Here is a 23,129-nt window from a genome sequence, read left to right on the forward strand (position 1 = left end):
CGGCGGCGGCGGCCCCTGCCCGGGGCTCGGCGCTGCGAACGCCGCGGGGCGGCCGCGGAGCGGCGGCGCGGAGCGCTCCGCCCCCTCCGCCTCGCCCGCTGCCCCGCCGGGGAAGTTGCGCTCCGTCCCTCGCTTTCCCCGGTCCCTCGGCGACGGCTCCTTCCTCCCCCTCCCTCCCCTCCAATGCGCCTCCCGCTCATTTCCTCTTTTCCTCCCCGCTCGCCGCCGCTCCGCAGGCGCGCGGCTCGCCCGGGCGCCGCCGCGGAGTTGTAGCTCCCAGGAAGCCGCCGCGCCCTCGCGCAGCCGCCGCCGCCGCTCCCAGGCCGTCGCGGGACCCCACTCCCACAGCCGGGTAAGGAGCCGGGGCTGCCCCGGCGCCGCCCGCGGAGCCGCGCGGAAACTTCGGCAGGGCTGTGGGAGATCCGCGCACCCCCTCCTGCCGCGGGGACTGTCGGAGAGCGGAGCTGGAGGGAGGGGGGACCTTCCTCGCTTTTTGGGGGGTATTTTTGGGGAGCGAGGGTTGGAAATGTCCCGTCTGGATTGCGGGCGCGGGGAGCTTCGCGCATCTCTTGCAGCCCCGCGGGGCGCGGAGCGGGGCGGGTGCCCCCTTCGCCGCCAGGGGATGCGGAGCGGATCCGAGTGCCCTCTTCGCGTCCGGGAGACGTGGAGCAGATCCCCTCGCTCTGCCGCCGCGGGGCTGTGGTGTCAGCGCTCGCCTCGCCCCGAGCAGAGGGGACTGCCGGCGTTCCCCCTGCCCTCAAAAAACCCCAAACATATGGGTGTATCTGTGTGTCTTCCTGTATATGTTTGTGGATGTATGGATATCTCTGCATATGTGTGTGCATGTACACATGCAGCCCGCGTGTGTGTTCGGGTGTGTGTGAACCTCCCTTATGGCGAGGGGCGTTTCGCAGCTCTGCTTTATGGTGGTTAATGGTTTACCCGGAGAAGTTCCCGCCGCATGAATGTTGCAGGGACCTTTGAGTCAACTCCTACAGACCCAGACTTCCTATTGCCACCTTCCTAAACTGCCTCTAAAAAATGCTGACGTTTGCCTCTGGTCAGTTGGATTTTTCGGCTGTCTGCGTCCCCGGGAGATATATGAGGCTGTGCTGGAGGCAGGATGGCTGCCGCCAAGGTCACCCCTGTCCCCTGAACCCGGGGCAAGGGGAGACACCCTGCTCCTGGGAGGTTGTGGCAGCAAAGGCATCTGCCAGTCGGGGTTTGCATCAGGCTGCTGGGGGACCTGCTGGAGCACAGGGCTCCAGCATGCAGTAGCTGCTGGAGTACAGGGAATTGCAAGAAATAGGGAATAAAACAAGGCAAGTGTGTTTACACATAAGTTTCCATGCAAATAAGTTTCTGCTTAGTTTGGAAAAAGGTCATGCATCATCGGGAATGAAAGGTTTGCTGAGAAAAACAGTTCGGTGTTCAGTAGGTTTGTGTCTCCTGTTCACAGATGGGTGATTTATACCTTTGTGACAAAATCCTGAGCTTTTTCACAGGAATACTTGTAGGCAGGCACTGGAGCTGAGTGTTGTCCTGTAATTCCATTCACAAGTGAAAGTCTGCTTGGAAGATCAGATTTTCTCTGTGGGAGGAAGAAAGTAGGAAACAATTGCTCCGTCCCCAAAATATTCCACGTTTTTCCCAATGGGAGCCATTTGTCATGGCTTCAGATTCAAAAGCTCTTCTTGCCTGAGATGAAATTTGAGCAAAGACTGGGGGGCTATTGCAGCAGCCGCTGATATCACTGGCATAAAATGCTGTCCTGCATGGGGTCCACCAGCATCATCGAGTACTGGCTAGAGAGCAGAGCCAGGAGGAGCCTGTGCAGGGCACCGCCCGTTCCAGGGCCAAATATCTACCTTGCATCTGCTAATTCCTCAGCTCTTTTCTGGTGCTTGGATTGGGAACCCTTTGATTCAGGCAACAGGATCTTGCAACTATGTGTGTTTGATTTCATCTAGTTTGGTGGGGCTCAGATACGAACGCACGTTATCTCCTCACATTTCCCTTAGTTTAGGTGTGGAGATGCCGGACAGCCAGCAGGACAAGCATCACCTCGTCCTGACACCTATTTTCTGCTTTTCTTTGTTTCTTGCCTTATATTTAGGGTTTCTCTGTGTAGAGTTGGAAGTATAGGAAACTGTGAGGGGAAAAAAGCGTGTGCCGCTATAGAGTGGCTGTCTCAACGCTGGCAGCAGCTCTGCTGAGGAGTCAGCTCTGCTAGCAGAAAAAGTGCTTTTGTTGGCATAGCTTAGTCCATTCAGGGAATTGCAACGGTGAGAAGAGTTCTGCCAGCTGCTGGAGTGGGGTTTGCTCTTGCTGCTGGCTGCTTGCACCGGCAGGAACTTGTGCAGACAAACCTTTTGAGTTCTCAGATGAGTCTGTCACTGTGTTGGTGCAGGCGGTGCTTTGCTCGCTGTGTGTCGCAGCTGGCAATGTGGTGCCCCCATTCTACCACCCGAGCTCATGGGCATGGCAGTAACATGGGCCAGTTGTTGGGAGCTGGGCATAGAGATTAATCTGTAGCCTAAGCAACATTAAAGTTGGATTATGACTCTACAAAAAAAAAAAAAAAGAAAAGGGAAAAAAACCCCACATGTGATCTGGGTTTAGAAATCGTTGCAATTAAAAATACTCATGCAACATGATTTTATTCTTTTTTACAAGCAAGACAATATTATTTTGAGTGTTGATCACTTTGACATGGATGAAACAAGAATGCTGGTAGACTAAGGGGGCAATGTGAATTAAAATTCTTTATCATTGGGTTTTTCTCTTGCTTTTAGTGGTGTGAAACTGTGAGCAATAAGGTTGCACTGTATGCTTGTGCAAGATGCACTGATACTCATGGGAAGAGGATCTCACACTTTTCCAAAGAACTGCTGGTATTTCCTTCAAGCGTGACTTTTAGGTCAGATTGAGGAACAAATGCAATATGTTTTCCAGTTAATGGAAGAAAAACAGACCTTTTTTTTTTTTTGATGTGTTTTTCTTCATGTTCCTAGGATGTTTTCCATAATGTCTATATGTTGGATCAGTTTCTTTGCTCATTGACTGTATTAGAAAATTGTTTATGTCCAAATTCTGCATGTTCATTGAGCTTAACTCAGGCTGAAGTTAATTTTTTTTTTGGCAAGGGGTTTATCTTAGGTTGTGTTAGCTGTATTATTGTGTTGTGTAGGATCCTACCCATGGATAGTAGAAGAATTTGCTCTTGCAAAATTTTTGGACTTTAGTATCAGAAAATGTGTTGAATTAATGCCTAAATTTCCATTGTTCCAATAATCCTCTACCATCCTGAGAGTATAAAGAATGCAAACAATTATCTTCATTTCATCAGCCTTTTGCTGTATAAAAGCTTTCACAAGTCAGTTGTGTTTTGCTAATCTGCAGATTAACCCATTGATTTCTGCATTTCTTGACTTCCCCAGATAAATATCCTCTGTCTATTGTCATGCTCTGATAGCAAAGTAAATGTGAATCCATGAACAATGCAGACAAATACTCTATGAGGAGCTTCTTACTTAACCTCTCAGTCTTTCAGTGGATAGGAGAGAACCTTTAGCTGAACCTTCTGGAAATGTGACCTTTCTGGAAGTTCGGTGTTATGTTGCTTAATGACTAAGACCTGCAGGGTCGATTGCAGGACGAATTATGCATTCTCCTGCTCTGATTGTGCTGGAATTAGTAGGCAGGAGGTGGGGGGGTGGGGAGCAGATCAGTCTTGTAATGTAAGAAACACTGTGGTTCTTCTGGATTGCACTGCTTCAAATATGCCTTTATTATTATTAAAAAATGCTGCTTATCATTTGCACAGTAGGTTTGTAGATACCTGTCAGTAACCAGTGTGAAAGACATGGCAATGGTGCTTTTGCTATTTCAGCGTTTCTTGTTCCGTAGGTGTGTATCTTTTTAAAATCAAAGAAAGCAGCAAGTAGTTTAAGGAATTCTCCTCAATGATCTATGTTAGTCAAGATATTTGGAAACTCATGCCAGCAGCATTCTGTTCAAAAGATGCCAGCTACAACCTGGCCAGCTTCTTTCTTCCCTTGCACGCAGCATATTCCCCAGTGATTGAGCTGCCTGTCTCAAGTGGCACAATGTACTTGGAATCTGGCTGGGGAGAAAAAACAGCAAGAAAACTTAGACATAGCTGTAGTTACATACAGTTCATGCATCAGCCTTTGAGACTTTGTGCCAATGTTTTTGGTGACTTCTTCAAATGTGTTTAACCTTATTTTCTTTTTCTGCCCTCTGTTTTCAAAGGAAAGCAGGCTGCCTAAATGGGAAAGGATAAATGCTGGATAAATGCATATTTGACAGCTGGGGAAAAAAAGAATGCTTGCTAGTATTTCAGTTACTGTTATCTTAATGTATTCAGGGAGGTGTTTGAGCTGATGATATCCCTTTAAATATCCGCTTGGGTTGGAAAGCACTGGATTTGGGTGACGGGGACACTTGGAGACTTGAAAGGCAGAAGGCATGGCTTGCACCTACAGAGATGTTTGCTGAAAACCAGGCGTACTGAGATCCTGACAGGTTTGCCAAGAGCAACAGCTAAACTTGGGCAGCTGGTTTAGCGATTAAATTATGTTTTTGTTTTGGACAATGGGTTTATCGCAATGAATTAACCGGTGGACTAGTCAGAGTGGCAAAGGGGTTTGTTTTTGATTTCCCAACCATGCAGCACACCAGGATCGAGAACTTCCGGGCAATGGAAGTGCAAGAGCATTTCACACTGAGTGCCGTGGGGAATGGGACCATGTATGCTTGTGTGTCCTTTAGTGTGCAAGCCCCAGTTTCTTGTAATCTCTTGAAAATACCAACGTGATAGATGGTATAGCTTGGACACAGGGTAAGGAAATACATGGTGCTGGTGCTAGGAAATTGGCACGTGGCTCATTTTAGAATAGTCAGGGGCGGTGGTAGGAGGAGGGAGGAAAAGAAATGCCTTCAGGGGGCTGGGAGCCAGCATGTGGGCGTGCTGCAAGTCTTCCTCACCAGCCTTCCATGCCGTGCTTCTCATTCACCTCTGCTCCGCACAGAATAGCCTGTCTCTGCAGAAGGAAGCTTTTCCTTGTTTGGAGGTAGCAGGAATTTTTTTCATGTTTCTTTTTTTCTTTCTAAAGGGCATTGTGCGCAGGATGCTCTATTCTTGGCAGCTTGCCCACCATGTAAAGGGAGAAAGCTCGTTGATTTTGGTCACGATGCAGATAGCCACCGTCAAAGCCAGTTAGCATTTGCAGGGCATCCTTTCCGTTTTCTCTTTAATGAAGTTTTTTTTTTTAGTAGGTAAATTTTGTTTCTCCAAACATATCACTTTCTCTTTCTTAAAACTTACCTGGAGAGAAACAGATTTTCCTTTGGAGAGCAGTTTGGGGCTTGTTGATGAGAACCGCTTATGCGTGAGAGGAGAGTGGGAGTTACAAGGGAGGACATTGTGGATGCACAACCTTTTGCACCAACTTGAATTATGAAATGTGTGTTCAAAAAAAAAAGCAAGTGTACTTTGCAGTACTTAGGAAAGGGCCTAAGAACAACATCTGTTCAGTAGAAGGCGCTTGAAAGCCCTGTATCCCCTTCGCCAGAGCTGAAGGGAAGGCAGCAGCTTGAAACTTAGGCTTGGGACCATGGGCCTGGCAGGAGCTGTCTGGCAGGTGGGTATTGCAGGCAGCTGCCTTTTGTCATCCTCTGCAGAGTGATCAAAGCACCGTCCTGGAACAAGCCAGGGTTTCTGCTCTTCCTTCCGGTTTCCTATTCAAGTTTCTTCTTCAACCATCAGTACACCTGTGTCTTGAGTCACCTCTCTCATCTCCTCTCCCTGATGTCCATCCTCCTAAAGCTTTTGTACTGAGAGAGCTGGAGTTGCTGTACAGAGGAGGGGGGAGAAAAAAGCAGGCTCAGCATAAAAGGCCCTCTGTGGTTAGACACCATAATTTTTGCCATGCTGAGTTTTATTGCTCTCGAGCTCAAGCATGTCAGCTTTGCTTCTGAGAGATTCTGGGGGGCTTTCCAGAAAGTGGGTACTCCTGTGTAAAGGAGGCACTTTAATAAAATAAAACAGGGGTTGGAAATGCAGATATTTGACAGTCATGGAATCATATGTGTCTCTGAAAGCCAGAACCATTTAAGTGGGAATGAGCATATGCCTGTGTCCAGCCTCTCTTGTGGCTTTGTGCAGTGAAGCCTAGATGGTTGCATCTGGTGGATGGTGGCAAACCAAGCCTGTCCCTGGTGTAAGCAGCCTGATTCCCCCAAAGCCTATGGCAAGTGTTTGCCTTTGGCTTAGGTTTGATGTGGAGCAAACTGACTGAAATCAGTTGTGGGAGACCTTTTCAATTCAGTTGGTTCCCTTCCGCATCAACTGGTGGTGGTTCGCTGCATCCTCAGTGATGGCTGAGGCCCCTTCTCTGTCGGGACAAGGGTTTGGTCACATGTGCCTGCCCTCCCTGGGGAGCACAGTGTGAACCTGGGGGTGCTGCGCCCCTCTGTGCCAGGCTCATCCAAGGAGCAGCAACTCTGCCAGGACCAGTTAGGATTTCCTTCAGGGTTGTCAGAAGATGTATCAAAAGATAAATTTTTTAAATGGAAATTAGATTTCATTCCAGCTGAGGATAATTGACGCTGTGGTAATGGTCTGAAAGCAAATGAGATTCAGCTCTGTAGACTGCAGCCACAGCTTTCTGTACTGCTCGGGTCACGCTACTTAAAATGGCATTCATTCCTAAATCTGGCCCTAAAGCGCTGTTACAAAGAGCTGTGTTTTTCTCAGGAGATAGACAAAGTGAGGGAAGATCACCATTTTTAATTCATCCTCTAGCCTCCTCTCCCATCTCCTTAAGAATTCCCTTAATCTGCAGGCTGACTTGCCTAGCCAGGCTTGTCCCCATGGGAAACCTCCTGTCTTTCATCACCCCTGCTAAGGGCTGTTGGCAGGCTGTTCACGAGGTGTGTGCTGCAGCTTTCCAGAAGTCCTGTCCCTTAAGTGAGGCAAGCTGTTCTGAACTGATAGCACCAGAAACAGCTGAATTTACTGAGTGCTCCTTTTTATGGGTGTAATTCAGAAGGCAGAGTTCAGAAGTGAAGGTGCACTTGCTGGCCATTTCCAGAGCTCTGACTTGTTACAGGACACATTCAAGGATGATCTTCCTCAGAAGCTGGCTGAGCCATTGTCTTCTCAGCACCAGGGCCTTGACAGCCAGGTGTTGGCTAGTCCCATTTGTGTTGGGACATTTTGAATTAGTTGCATCTTGGTGCCAACCTTTGTTTTTCAGATGCTTGATGCCTGTTGCTGGTGCTGAGGTCTTGTCTGCATCATTAGTGGGTTTGATGGCTTTTTACACTTTGTAGGGAGGCATGTTTCTAACAAAAATGCTCCGCATTGCTTGCTCAGTTTCAGGAAAACATTGCAAAAACATTTTGGGATAAAGTTTTGATATTCTTGAGCTATATGCATGCAAAAGGCCGGGCTGACTATTGCATGGCTGCCCAGGGGCTTGTAGCAAGGATACCTTCTGGTGGAGCAGTCCTTAGACGGAAAGATGAACTGTCTTTGACTTTTAAGTATCATGAGGGGTATAATGTTGTGCCTTCTGGTTTCCATGTGAGCACACTCATCGTCCATGCCCAGTGTTTGAATGCAGTATGACCTGAGGAAGGTGTGCAGGTACTGGGGCAGAGCAGTGCTGCACCACTGGCATCTCTGTCTGTGACTGTGTGACATCCCCATGCCAGGTTCTGCCTCTCTGGCTGCAGCCTGTGGCTGATGTGACGTGCGGTTTGCAGGATGCCAATTTGCCACTGGTTGTCTCCTCTCCTCCCTCAGCTCACCCTCTTGTCCACATCAAGCTGTGGAAATGCCAGGCTCTTGCTTCCCAATATCAGCCTCCATTTAAACCCATTTCTTAACTGTTAGTCAGAAGTGGGTGGAAGGAGAGGGAACAATGCCTAACTGGAGCAATGACAGTGACAAGGCGTAGACTTAGCGGTGGTCACCCATCAGTCTTCTCCAGGTGCTTGGCTTCACATGGGTTGTGGCTCCCACCAACTACGAAGAGTAGGTGCCTTCCAGCGTTGTCACCCAAGTGTCCCTGTGGCTCCTGAGGAGGGGTTTACCCAGCTGTGTTCCAGACAGCCCTGCTGCTGGCTGAACCCATCTGCACGTCCCCTGGTTGTGCTGGGACAGCCTGTGCCAAGGTAAGCTGTGGGCTGCAGGAGGGCTGCCTGTGAGGAAGCAGCAGCCTGTCCTGGTGGAGCAGGAAAGACCTATCAGCTTGGAAAAATCTCTGTCACCTGAGCTTTATATTTTACAGCCTTGCAAGCTATGATTGATGTGTGCAGGAAGTTTTGCACTTAACATTGCTTTTCCTGCTCTCTGGAGGTTAAGAAGACACCGGTGCATCTGTTTTTTGCTTTGCTTTCAAGGTGATTTTCCCCTTATAATTATAAAGATGACAATGTGTAGATTTTTTAAAATGAATAAGTGATCTGCCCAGGAGCACTAGTTTGTGATAAACTTAGTTTAAATGCATCTGCATATTCTGTAGCTGGAGTGTGGTTTTATGTAGCATAAAAGCCTCAATATACAGAGAGGGTTAAGGTTATAGGAGGCACCTTGGCTGTGCCATAACAGCATTTATCACTGTAATTTGGTTTTTGAATTAATTCAGGCTTCATTCAGTCCTTGGAAAGCTTTTGAACTATTTCAAATATTGCTCTGTTATGTCCCTCCACCTGGTAGATTAGCTAATACAAACAACAGTCTCCTTTAATAAAAGGCAGTTGACACTAGGTCCGACGTAGCTGCTTAGCAAATTTTATTTTAGCAGATACCTCCCTTCCTGTGACCTTCCTTGTTCGCTCCATCCCTCCCAAATCTTTATTGTGTAACTTGAATGTAATGTTTAGTTTAGAGCATCCTGTGAAGCAGGGAAATGCAACTGAAAAGGAGGCTAAAAAGGGGAAGAGAGAAACTTCCTGGACAATGAATGTGTAATGCCACAATTTAGTTAATTGTATTGGAAAAAAGTTTTAAGAGGAAATAGAGTAAGTAACTGGCACTGTTCTATCCCCAACTGTGTAACTGTAGGCTGATTGCTTGTGTGGAAGTCAGACCAGGCAGTATGTGGCATTTGTCAGTAGTCTTTTTTGGAAAAAACCCAGCATCTAAACAAGGCTGCAATTCAGTAAGGGAAGTCAGAAGGGAATGGAAGCCAAAACTGACATATAATGTAGAAATGCAATCTGGAACTTTGGATTGAAGTGAGCAAAACTCCTCCAAAGCCAGGGGAATTGCTTCTGCCTCCACCATACATCTGTGGCGGTGTGGCCCATGATGTATTTCATGAGAGGCCTTGTTGGCATGCAGGTTTCTCCTTTGCATTGCTTCTTTTGGCTTCTGTTGATTTCCCTCTTGTTTCCTTGAATCTGGCAGGGATGACTGCTTGTTACAATAACATCAGTCAGAGATAAGATTCTTGTTCTGAAGACTTCAGGCTGTTCTTTTGTCAATGGTTTAACCACTAAATTGCATCTGTGTTCAGTAAATGAACCTTTGGGAATACTCAGAATGGGGTTTTTGAAGGTGTAGAACAACACTTACTGTAGACCTAACCTACTAAAGTAGATCTTACCTTTTTGGATTGTACTCCAAGTGTTTCTGTGCTGTAAGGAGAGCTCCAACATGGCAGATGTGCAGTGAACATGTACAGGGCAGCATGGAGCATTTTCTAAAATCCCACAGGAAAAATCAAGGTGATAGATGTGTTCATTTGGTAGGGTTTCTGTGAGCCCAACTCTGACGTCCCGCAGCTAGGGTGGGATGTTCCTACTTGAGCAGGACCATAAGTCACAGCCTTATAGACAGAAACACTGGTTCTGTTACTCACTTGGAGAGTTTACTTTTGAGCACCCAGGTGAATATCTTGTGCTCTCAGGACTTGTTGACTTATGTGATAGACCTGAGTGCCAAGGGAAACTGAAAGAAAACAGGGCAGGGATTATATCACCATCCCTGCAATACCCAGCAGCCCCACTCTTCTCGGGTTTTGGCTGGGTTTTTTTAAATTTTGGTTTTTTGTTTTGTTTTTAATGGTACAATACGGAGTAATTGTTTTAAACTGAAGGAGGGTTAATTTAGATTAGATATAAGGAAGAAGTTTTTTACAGTGAGAGTGGTGAAACACTGGCAGAGGTTACCCAGAGATGGTAGATGCCCTATCCCTGGAAACATTCGAGGTCAGATTGGACCGGGCTCTGAGCAACCTGATCTACTTGAAGATATCCCTGCTCATTGCAGAGGTGTTGGACTGTATCACGTTTAAAAGTCCCTTCCAACCCAAACTGTATCCATATGGTATATATGACAAACTACATGATTCTATATCCACCATTCTTTTTTCCTTCTCTACTGAGAACTGGACCTGGCTTTGCATTTAGCACCTCAGTATTAGAGGTTAAATTCACCAAGCAGTGTCAGGGTGGATTTGTGAGCAGATGTAAGTACCAGTGTTACTGCAACAGGCTTTAGGTTGCAAAAATTTATGTTGGAATGTTGTCTAAATAGACTGCAGAAGGGAAACCCTGAAGGCAGAGAGCTGGCAGGAGTTGGATAGCTTCTGAAAATGCAGGCTGCTTTACAGCATGTGAAATTAAAGTAGCCTGGGAGCCTGTTCAGTCAATAGGTGCAGGAGATGCTCCAAATAAGCATACACAGCCTCTGAGCAATGTTTTGAACTCCTCCCTGTTGCCATTTCCTGCTACTGTCAGTGCTCGGTGTTTCCTTCATGCTCTGGCATTATTACTTTTATTATAATTACTGGGGGTGTTGCAAGCATATTGCTTAGGCAAAATGATAATGGAAGAGGTACCACTAGAGGTATTGGAGGCAAAGAAAGGAGGGGCAGCAGTTTATGCTGAGGACACAAGAAAAATCTCTCCCAGTGGTACCAGCCTCTCAGTGGACACACAGTCTGAGATGTATTTGCACTGCAGCCACAGCAGGACATTTAAAAGAAGACTTGAATTAGCATTTACATTAGCCAGTGTCTAATTCTCTAGTTATAGCACCATGGAGCTCAGTATGGGGTGGAAAACCTGCCCAGAAGCTTTTGCTGGGCTGCAGTGGCCTCTAGGCTCTCTTGAGTCCCACTGAGTAGGGTGATTCCTGGTGAGGTTGGCAGTGTGCTTAAGTAGTGATTGTCCTTTGATTGCCAGGGTGAACTGACTGACGCCCTTTCTGGAAAGTAGGGGCCTAGAACCCTCTAGGATTTTCCTTGCATTGTGAGTTGAATTCTGTGTCCAGGTGGGCTCAGAGCATGGTGGCTTATGGGCCTGGTGGGAAAGATAAGAAGGGGTTGAGATGTGAGTGGGAAGAGATTGTGCATTGGAGGAAGGGTTTGGGTGGACACACTCCAGAGCAGTTGGACAGCCAGTATGAGTGCTGGCATGGCTGTACATGCTGTCTGGATGCATCCACAGTGTATGTAGAAGTGAACAGCCAAAGTTCAGGTACTGTGGTTGGTGATGAGTGGGCTGGCTAGGGGTGACTGGAGTAAAGTTAGAGTAGAATAGAATAGTTCAGTTGGAAGGGTCCTACAATGAACACTGAGCCCAACTGCAAACCAAGTGACAGGACAATTAGTTTTGTGGCTGTCCGTGGACTGTTGCTACCCACATGTGAAGAGGACTGCAAAATGTCCAACAAGCCTTCATCAGTTTGCATTTGCAAGAAAAAGAGAAAAAAAACCCACCCCATTTTTATAAAATAGCAGTCTAGTTGAAAAAGAAATTGCGAATAAGGGAGCACAGAGACTTCATATAGTGCTGGGAATATCTCCCCTGCTGCATATGCATTTGCAGGCAAGTAGCACCATCCACACATGTGGCCAGGTTAATAACAGTATTGATTTGTCTTAATGCAGTTATTAAAGATGAACCTCGGAGGTGTGGGAGGGCCCTATGGGTGATTAGCATCGAGATTGATCAGGGATAGTATCAGCCAAAGGGGGGCAAATGGAGGCTAGAACAGGGCGGGGTGAAATAGTGACCATTAAAGGAAGAAAAGTGCCCAAAACACTTGAGGCTTCTTCATCAAGTAGAAAGAAATCTACTTAAAATATAATGTCTATGACTCAAAGAAAATGAATGGGGTTAAAAACACCTTGAAAAACAAAAGAAAAATAAAGGCGTCTGCAATGGTTTTGGTGCAAGCCAAGGCAGGTCTGAGAACAGTGCAGGACATGGCAGAGCTGCAGTGCATTCAGGGAAGGTAGAGGTGGGTAATCTCTGACCATTGAGAGGGAGTTTTACCCCTACCAGATAGGGCAAAGCATGGTCTGAAAGAAAGATCTGTCACTTTTGTTTCTCTGGTCTGTCAATGAGGCCTTTTTTATAAGGAGGATATTTACAAATTATTATTTGGAGCAGTCTCCTCCTTAAGCTTTTTGCTAGCTGCTCTGAAAATAGTAGATTGATGCACCTCTTCCTGCCCAGCCTCCAAAAGTTTCTGACATCTCTTCCTTTAATTCTGCTTTGTAATTGAATTTCTCTCATAAGTTGCTTCTGCTAATTCAATTATACTGACCTTTTAATTGGCAGTGAATTTGAATACTGCACAGACTGTAAACATAGAAATTAACCTGTGCTGTCCAGTTACCCTCTACTCCTTCAGGTTGGAACAAAGGTTTTGTATGATTATAAGAATTTACGTAGCCATTTTTCTTGCTGAAAGTCTTTTGAGATGCCAAAATCTAGCATCTGGACCATGAAATTACATTTATTGTGAGCATATAAATATGGTCAAAAAATCTTACACTATTCTGTAAGGTTTGTTGGACGGGGAAGGCACAATGATTTTGTAGCAGCAACACAGAAGAGAAATTAAAAGAGTTTGCGAATTGTGTTTCCTATTTTGCTAGTGACCAAGTTCAGTCCTTACCTTGCCTTTCCATTGGGTTTTATTTGGTTTGCAGCTTGGAGAGATAATATCCCTCCCTGTATGAGATGAGGATCCTAAGATTTCTTCATAAAAGCAAATCTAAAATGATTTACTTAAATGGTTGTGTTGCTACCAGGTTGCCACATCTGTGAGTGCCTATCCAGGCATCTCAAGAGTAATAGAAAATTTCATGGAGTCTTGGAACTTCCCTTCTGTGAGCAGAAGACTGATGTAGTTGAAATCTGCACTGATGAAGGAAGATACCAAGATAAAATAACACAGTCATTTAGAGGGCACACACTTTAAGGGTTTTCTCTTTTTCTTTATTTTTTCTTCCAGGTTCTCTGGGCCTTAGGGAAGGGTTTCTTTAAAACAACCCTTCAGATGCTGGGAAGCTGCATATGGTTGGTCTTCAGTAAAAGCTGTTCAACGAACATCACCAGTGATCAGGGGAGAGGGCACCTTCAGGGGATGACTGGGGACTCCATATCAGGGCAGGATACCCTGACCTCACTTCTGTGACACTTGTCTTGTTCTTGTGATTTGTAGAGGGAGCTGCATTTCAGCTGGCTGTTTGACTTCTTTTTTAATTTCTTCATAGTGTTTACTTCAGAAAAGCAAGCGGTGGAGAATTTGTGATGTTACCATAACAATCAAAAAGCAAAAGATATAGTGCTAAATTTTTTAAAAGGAGGAGACGAAATTGTAGTACAGTCACTCTGACTTATTACAGTGTTTTTCTAGAAGTTAATAAATTATTTCCCACTTAGGCATCTTCTGGAGCAGAGTAACAGGTGGATGGAAAAAGAGCAGATGATATAATGTACTTCAATCCTAGTTAGGTTTTTGGCACTGTTTTGATATTCATAGAAGAAAACTAAGGAAAAGAAATTTTGGTGAAACTTTTGTGATTGTGCTGACCATGATCCAGACCTAGCTTCCATGTGTCATCAAGCTCAGAAGTATTGGGTGAGGATTTCCAAAGGTGGACCCTGTGGCTTGGGTCATTGTAATTGATGCATTTGAGAAAATGGTGGTTCAGACTCAATAGGTAGCACCGAACTAGGGGATGTTACAAGCGCTTGGGAAAGTCATTGGATTTTCAAATAGCCTTGGATGGAATCAGATAATGATTTTGGAGGGTCCATCCTTTGCACCCAAAGGCTTTAACGTGGGCTTCCAGTTCTCCCTAGTGAATGGGTTGACTGTACAGCCTACTCAGGGGTGGTTGGAGGGGCTCCACTGAAAAACATCTTTCTTGGGATTGTGGTGGGTCATGCACTGCTTTACCAGGATCATCCTGCCCCAAAGCAATAGACACGTCCTTTCATTAACAGGAGGATGGACTTTTTGTCCTGTGTTGCGTGTCCTGGTGCTTTGGCATTGCTGGAGTACTAGAGCCTTCATGGGGCACTGCACTACTGCACCTGAGCAAAGATGTAGAGAAAATGAGGAAGGCCAGCTGAAAAACAGGACTCAAGAGGAAAGATGGGAAGGAATAGGGTGTTTGGAGAGAAGGTGAAAGATTGGCACAAGGAGTTTGCAGTGTCAGGCAGCCTGCTCTGAGGGAAGAAACAGGAAACCTCAGTGCCATGTCTGGAGAGGTTAGGGCCAGTGGAAATGAGTGTGAGGGATGTCACAAAAGGAAGGAACTCCTGGTTGTAGGGATGGTGAAGTGTTGAAGAAGATTATTGGGAGGCTTTGGTAATGTCTGTAATGTCTGTGGCTGGGGTTTGTCACTGGGCAGACCAAATGTGTGTGTTGGGAGGGGCTGGAGGCACTTGGGAGCTAAACCCAGTGGGATTTCATTCGCAGAAGTTAGAGGATTACTGGGTCAGACAGGGATCTGGCAGGAAAGAAGTTGGTGTGTTGGGCTGGAGGAGATGAGTGCTTCCCAGCTGTGCCTGGCATAGGTGGTGGAGGAAAATCATGGTCAGCTCTGTGAGAGAGTGGAAATCAGAGCAAGTAACTTATTTTCAATTTTCTAATCCACAGATTTTGAGAGATTAGGAATTGCAGGAGCAGGTGAGCTTGATCCTGGTGCTCTTATCTGTGACTCCTTAAGGGCTGATGAACCCTCAGCATTCACAGATGACAGATGCTGAAGGAATGCAAATTATTATACTCTGCTTCCTTGAGAAACATGCTCAACTGAGAGAAGGTGATTTCTAACCTTTCAGAGCAATGCTTAATGGCTTCAAGAAAACTTGAAACTGGCTCTTTCATATTTTTCTTTTATTTTTCTCTAGTTTTTAGGTCTTGGTATGGCAATATTGTGTAGTATGAGTAAAGCAAACCTGACTCTGAACTTGATACTTGTTTATTTCGAAAGATGAGTTTTACAGAAAAAGATTTAAAGCAAGAAGAGTTTTTTCAACAGATTATTGAATGTCAGAAGAATTTACTGTTTGAATTCAAGACAAATCTATGCGTTTTTCAACATGGAAATGTTTTCTATTTCGGGACAAATAACAAAATGCAAATTCACAGCAAAGTTGTTTGTCAGTGTAGGGTAAGAACTGGAGCAGGGTTTTTGCATGTTTAGACTATTCTGATTTCTTTTGCTTGTAGAGGGAGGCTGAGAGTGTGAAGATTGTCACTTTTAAGAAAGCTGTAATGTAAAGCATGTTTGGTTTGTGTCGTCTTTTCCAGGTACTTGAGCTCTGTGGACTTTCTCTGAAGAGATTCCAAGATAGGTGGTGAGTACTTTTCAGATCCTGCTCCTTTCAAGGCACTCTTTAATTTAGTAATTGAAAAAATAAACGAGGAATAGAAAACACAAACATTGTTTTTGTTCTGCATTGGGTGCAGAAGTTTGCATTTGCTGAGGTAATGGCGTGCTTTAATTTTAAAGCTCTCAGGGCTAATCTTTGAGCAGGAGTTTGGCATCAAAATGTTAAGCTTCACCTTTGCACCAAAAAGAATTTCTTGGGACTTGAAAAGTGAACTAAAACGTTACATTTTCAAAGATATTTGAATTTAGGGAAAACCTGTACAAATTACACTGTATTTTTTGCTAAAAGCCTACACATTCCAGTGGGAAAGTGTTTTCTATGTCAGAAAGCAACCTTAGGGTTTTTTTTCCCCTTCTGTTCTGTCTGTGTTAATCTAAAGGAATGCAACTTCCAGAAGGTTAAATGAGCTGCATAACCCATGCTAATCTCTGCCACATGTGACTGATTTTGTCCTGCCTGCACCAAAGACTTCCATGTATTTCATCTGTATGCACTTCATTAGGTTCTTATTTGTAAGTAAGCAAAACATGAAATCAGTCAAGAGCTACAAGAGAACGAGATTGCTGAAAAAAACCTGCCAGTGTGGTGGCATTGAAGGTGCAAAGTCACCTCTTACGTTGATTTTAATCAGTGCAATTTCTTTTCCTCTGGTGGAGCTGATCTCTCTGACAGCTGCTAGCCAGTACTCTACTGGGTAATTTGTTTTTGTTTTTTCTAGAGAAATACATACTCTGTTTCCTCTTTCACTTCTAGATTTCTTTCCAATGAGATTAACCAAATTACCCATTAATTCCTCAGGAAGTTCATCCTTGCATTGCATTTCCCTAGTGCACAGGATACAAGCTATTAGAGCTCTTGTGTTCAGACTGACTAATGAACTATGTCGGAATGCCCCAAACCTCTAATCGACTTCTCCATCCTCCAAATCTCTGTATTTCCCATAGATCAGATACCTTTTGATACATATGGTCCCAGTTTGATTTGAATTGTTTGTGCAGCTGAAATGTAGCTGTCTACACTGGTTACTTCTCAGGGCAGGGGAGGATGATGGAGTTTGGTGTGTTGTGCGATGCTTCTGTCCACCCTAAATACATGTTCATTTTGGCCAGAAAATTATTTTTATTTATAAGGGGCTTACTTAATGCCCCATAAATGTATTTGTTATACATTACATCTTTCATCAGTGAAAGCATCCCTTACTTAGTAAGCTGTATTATCGTTATTTTCTGTGTAAGGGAAAGCTAATTTAACCCTTAGATGGTTTTTCTGACTGAGGCTTATGTCTTACAAGGCCAAATCATGAATTCCATGTGCTTTTTGTCAAAATGCTCTTGTGAACAATAGGTTATGAACCCCTCCTCTTCCCTGTCCCCACAACTATGATGGGATCTGTATTGTAGACCTGCATGGTTTGTACTGCTAACTGCTGAATTGGGACCTGAATATTCAGTGGATCATTCAGAATATTCAGAGATGTTGAAAAATGAAATAAACTCTCTTCTAAGGACAGCGGAGAGTATGAGATTGATGACTGTAAAACCACGTGTGTAAAGCCCAGACAGTTTTAAACTGTCTGTTTAAATTGTACTTAAAATTGGATTTTCTTTTCTTCTTGTTTCAGGTAACACCCAAACAGGGTATAAGTAAAAACCCACTTGTTGATACTCCACACTGTGCTTGCCGTAGTTCATGTTTCTTTCTCCTGGGCAGAACCTTTGGGTAGGGCTTTCAAAAGCATGAAGCTCTGTGGTCTTTTGGGGCAGCTTGGGCTCCTGATGCACTTTTACAAACAGTTTAGAGGTGTTGAGTGTTTATATGTCACATTTTTTGCTGATTTAATGGTCTGTATTCCTCCTTGTCATTTCAAATTCAGGTATGTCCATGATTTCAGTCTCAGAATTTACATAATCCATAGCAGTATGAAGGTACATCTACAGAGCATAAGAATTCTTGTATGGAGCCTTACAGTGGTCTGGCTGTGTCAGTTCATATTTAACACACAGTAAGAGACAGCCTTGAAGACAGACCAGTGCTAAGCCAGGTGGGCATTTTCCAAAATGTAATGTGTGGCCAGTGGCACATGTGTGGCTTCAGAGCAACATGTAGCATCATGGAAACAAAACGTGTATGGAAGTGCCTGAAAGTAGCTTGAATTTTGCCCCAGCTGAGCATATCTGGAGGTGAGGGTGCTGGCCAGGGAAGGGGGAATAGGCACGCGGGTGCTCTCCTGTTGGGATACCACAGACTCTGAGTGAACAAGCTGCTTACCTGCATTTTTGCCTGTAAGCGCATAAGCAGCTCTGGGCAGGGAAGACCAGGGAGCCAGACACATGATGAGAGTTGCACCCATGTCAGGGCCACCCTGGGCAGGATGGCCAAATCGACAGCTGTGTTGGGAGGTCTTGTTTCAGGGTGCTACCGGGGTGACTGTGCTGCAGGTTTGGAGATGTGATGTGGGCATGAGAGTTGTCTCCATTCCAGGTGTGATGCAGTGGGGCCACAGCAGTGACATTGCTCTGGCCTCTGTGCTGTTTTGGAGGAGCACGAGGGCCTGTGACCCATGGCCAGGGAAGGCAGAGGGTGGGGCATGAAATGGTGTAATCCACAGCAGAAACTGCCTGTTGCTTGCATGGACATGGAAACAGGGCTCCTCTCTTCTCTGGTCCAGAGATAGTGTGCATTGATGGAACATGAAAGTGAAACATTTTGCAGCCAAAGACTGACAGATCTGCCCTACCAAACTGGCTGTGAGAAACATTCTGTTTTTAAACTGAAAGCTGAGTTGAAACCTCTGCGGTGTTTGTTTTTGAGGAAAGGAGGGTCCCCTTGAATGGGAGATTGCATGCAGTACTGGCAGGTTGAGCTTCTGGAGATATCTCAGTACCACCTGTGCCAAGGCATGGAAATCGAGGAATGTTCTTGCCATTGGTACTGGGATGTTTTTTGGAAATATGCTCTGTGTCCTGTGTGTAGAGCAGGGCATCTCCCCATGACTTGGCTCTGGAACCTTCTCCATTTCTAGAACATCTCCCCTTACCAAGATGTCCTCATCCCTGAGTCCCAATGCCTTCTAGCATCTCCTCCTCTGCTGCCCCTGCCAGCATCTCCCTGCCTTCTCTATAGCCCACCTGTGTCCTCATATCCAGGGTCCCATGGGATCATCCCCTCTTGTGAGCGTTCAGGCTCTGCAGGAAGAAAAAAGCAGCAGCAGTGCTGAGCTGAGCACCAGGGCAGAGCAGGAGACGGGAGCAGGCAAGACAAATGGGAATTGGAGGCTGTTTTCTCCTTCCCTTCAGCATCATCTGTGCTACAGCCTTGGAAAACTCCCTTGTCTCAGGATTCAAATTCAAGTCCTGTTGGGGAAAGGAAGACCTTTCAGTGTTGTTAACTTTTCCTATTACCTTTCCATGCTGTCTGGAGTGATCTACAAGGGCCAGATGTCTGCCATACATAAAACTATGCTGCTGAGTGGAAGGGGGAAGTGCAATTAATTGGAAAATGTGTCTTAAAAAAGAACAAATGGGGAACACAATAGCAAATGAAGTACCTTGTGTGAGTGGCTTATGTAACAAAGTAATTGAGAAGAATGTATTATGATTTAATGTGTCATTAAGCAAAGCTTGCATTTTTCTTCTTAACCACCTTTAAAAATTGCTGTTTGAGTCTTTGTCTTTTACATTTTAATTATAAATAGGTTTGCTATTATTTTCACTGTTGAGGCTTTTTGTGTTGAATTGCACATTTGCTTTCCATATACACTGTTTGCTCATTCAAGGATATTAAGAAAAAAACCCAGAATGAATATGCAGCACTGCTGTTCATCTGTGTTTGTTTTTATGAATGAATGTTCTGCATGAGTGCACACAGGCTTGCTTACTTCTCAAAAACTTCTAAAATTCAGACTTTTTCATTAATTCTTTACTGGGATGGGGATAATTTAAAAGCTGTCTTTCCTTTTTGAAAAGTAAATTATTAGCCAGCATTTCCAATCTGGAAGATAGTGGGGTTCTATGTTTGCCCTGTTTTCCCCACTGTGTACTGTACCTCCCTTAAACACCACCTGCCTTCTACATTTTGTAGAGATGCTGCTATATAACATGGAAAAAGGAGTGTCTCTTAATGCAAGTATCTCGTGTTGATTCACTGCTATACAACTGTTCATCCCCTAAGAGTGTGGGATTACAAAGCATTATCATGCTCAGATTGACTCAGGTAGTGCTATTTTTATTTAAGCTGTATTAAGGTATCATTGCGAATCTTTGGTCTTGCAGCATGGTGTAATACGATTTACTATTTTTACAAAAAATCAACATGGCTGTACAAATCCTGTCCATGGCTAGAGCTGCAAAGATTAGTAATGAACTCATCACTTTTTTTTTCCCCTTTCCTCTATGGTGAGTTGTTACACTTTTAATTTTCGTGTGACCTCTCCATCATGTTGGCCAGACTTGGAATAAAATAAGAGGGTGCCTTGGCTTATGGTGTCAGAGACTTGGTACTTGCTTAGAACAGCTTTGATATAAGCAGAGGGCTTTGGTGTAAGAGGGAGGCAGGTTTGGGGACGCTCAGTGGAGTTATCTGAGCAGCCACCAAGAGAGTGCAGTGGGTTTCGTCCACCTGAGCCCTTGTGGAGCCATCTAGTTCACGCAAATGAGACCTTCCCTGGACATCATAGCAGCACTGCTATCCCTCCACCTCGCTGGCTTTTACATCAGGCCCCACCCCTCTTAGTCAAAAAACAGTGGTAATTTGGAGTGGATCCATATCTTGCTCTGCTCTTCCTCATTACCCTGTAGCAGCTTGGTACCCTGGTAATGCAAAATAAACATACATCCTAAATGTGGGGTTGGCTGAGAGATGCAGTCAGAAATATCTACAGACAGCATGTCTGTCTGTCTGGATCCCTGCAGTTTGGACAGGCTGCCAACTATTGTGTTTCCAGAGGGACAGGAAAAAAAATAATCATGGCCTTTCTTCAAAAGGGAATGCAATGAGAAGAGGTGTGATTTTCCTCAATTGGGACAAATATGAAGTTGATCAAAATGAGATTCCAGTGGGTCTGAGAGGAGTTACCACTAATAGTCAGCATGATTTGCAGAGATGGTGGGTGCAAAAATGACTTCACAACATTGCTTTAGTGCTTTAGGAATCACCTAGCAGAGTTACAGTAGCCCAGGGAGTGTTTCCTATAAGTGGCTGGGATGCAGCTCCCTTCCTGGGGAGCTCAACAGGAAAGACGTTACCAGCCCTAAACTTCCCACCGGTGGGATTCGCTAGGATGGAAGGCTGTCTCCTGAGGGAGAGTTTCTGGGCATCTTTCTGGCCTTTGTCGGCATTTGGAACAAGAGGTGATGGTTGACAGGAGGAGTGGTGATGGAGATAGAGGCTGAATGTGGACATCCTCCTGGGCTCTGGATCCCAGGACAGCCTGGCTGGCTAGCAGCTTAATTGCTGTAATTGGCTTGTGGCACCCAAAAGTGCCAGGATCCTGATGGGAACGTGGCCACGAGCAGCCACAGTTGTTTTGAGTGTGGTCTGCAGTTGTGTGACTGTGAACATTCAGAGAGACAGAACGAGCATTTCAATTCCCATCAAACCTTCCTTTGAAATGAAATAGACGTTTAATGATGGGAATTTTCACAGCCTTCTCCTTAATTACCAGGAACTCAGAAAAACTTTCAATAACTAGTTGACTACTACCTTTCACAGAAAAAAAACCAGTACCAGTGGCAGGATGCTCCACATTTCAGTATGGGCAGCACAGCATGTCCACTGAAGGGGTGAGAAGATGCTGTAGGTTTACCAGTGCAGCTCCACAGCCAGCTTCTTGCGCAGTCTTGCTGACCATGAGCTGTTGCATTAGGTCTGTCTGATCTGTGTTATGCCATTTAGGGCAGAGAAACATAAACTGTCAATTTTGCCATAATAAGACGCATGGATAATTTTTTATGTGGGATGCACATTGGGTTTGAGCATAGGCAGGCTGGAAGGCAGAGAAAAATTTCTTTTTGTTAATTAAAAGGTGTTTTGAAGTGAAGGCTGAAAAACACATTCTATTTTGAGGGTTTTGACCTATCTAATATGTTTGGTTCTTTGTCCTTTTTATACTTAACATCTATTTTAAACTATATTTAAGTGTTTCAATAGCAAAGTTAACCATTTAACTGGATAACCCCTTGCAGACTTACAGGTCTGAGCATTTTACTGCAGCTGTCTTGCTGCATCCCTGCTAGGGCCCGGGGCTTGGGCTCCATGGTTTGCTAATGGTTTTGTTCAGGGGACTTGGTTTGGGGCTTTTTTTTGTGAGGGGCCAGTTCCCCCCAACACAACTAAGTGTTGCATGTACATCTGCTGTTATATCCAGACATTGCCCTCCTCCTGCACAGCGACCTGGTGAAGTTCCAGTGGAGCGTTGGTGGGGTGCACACTGACTTTTGTGTGAACAAAGAGTGTCTCATTTAAGCCAGGCAGTTTTGTTTCCTTCTCCTTATGTGTTTGGTATTTATAAATATCACCCTTGAGCTGCCAGCAAATCTGTTCACTTAGCAGTCAAAATCCCAATTGCTCCCTTCCAGAGAGCTGACATGCATTCCTGGGCAAAGCAGACGTGTTTGTCAGTCCCTTGTCTAGATTTCGTGGTTGTCTGGAATGAAGCATCAAGATCTGCAGTTGAACTAGATGATCACTGTAGGTCCTTTCCAACTGAACTGCTCTGTTCTATTCAAGTGCAGGCAGGACTGGAGAGCTGGAAGAGGACTGGGCTGTCCTCTTCCAGCTGTATCTGTGTTACTGCTTTGGTGCAGGAGAGGTGGGAGAGATCTCTGATAAATGCTTGCTGACTGGCTGTCTTACCCCCTAAAGCCTGAGAATTAATTGTCTTCATATTGATTTCATCAGCAAATGGAGTGTGGTCACAAAATGTAGTAAATCTGCTACAGTAAAAATGAAATGGATTCAGCTACAGAATTTTTCATTCCACAGAATATGATGTTTGGTCTTCATTGAATTTAAAAGGGCATGTAATTTGACATTTTATTCAATGAAATGCCAGTGGAAAAATAATTTAGGAAAAATATTAGTCTTTTGTAATTTGGGGAGGAAACTTCATTTTAAGGATTTACCATCAAAAAATTATTTTGTGGCCTGTCAGTATTAAGGCATGTGTCCTTATGGGTATATATCGTGTCTCATTGTTTGTTATGTACCATTACTACCTATATGTTAGGATGGTTAGTTATCTAGTTCTGATCACTTGTATTGAAATCACTAAGGCAGGTTGTTTTTAAGTATTTTTGTTTGTTTTTTTTTCTAGGTTAAAATACCTTCTCTCTGAATTATAATTAAATATTTTAACACTGTAACAAGGAGCACAATATATATGTTAATTTAAGTGTCTCAAAATAGAAACTTTGGGATGTAAAACTTTGTGCTGATTGGTTTCAGAATAT

The 23,129-nt window shown here is 44.6% G+C and overlaps 1 protein-coding gene across 2 annotated transcripts in view; it reads left to right on the forward strand.

The window, feature by feature from the left end:
* The window catches only part of HPCAL1 (hippocalcin like 1), an 80,803-nt gene that overhangs the window by 15,461 nt on the left and 42,213 nt on the right, over positions 1 to 23,129 (forward strand). Inside the window, exons 1-2 of one of the 2 annotated variants that reach the window (XM_027641113.1) lie at positions 167 to 352; positions 15,599 to 15,645. The gene's annotated coding sequence lies outside the window, so the exon portion shown is untranslated. Of the gene's footprint in view, positions 1 to 166; positions 353 to 15,598; positions 15,646 to 23,129 lie in introns of those variants that run through there. The other variant, XM_027641114.1, reaches the window with a different exon arrangement.

The sequence above is a fragment of the Corapipo altera genome, unplaced genomic scaffold, assembly GCF_003945725.1.
Source record: "Corapipo altera isolate COAL_440 unplaced genomic scaffold, ASM394572v1 46, whole genome shotgun sequence".
Lineage (NCBI taxonomy): Eukaryota > Metazoa > Chordata > Aves > Passeriformes > Pipridae > Corapipo > Corapipo altera.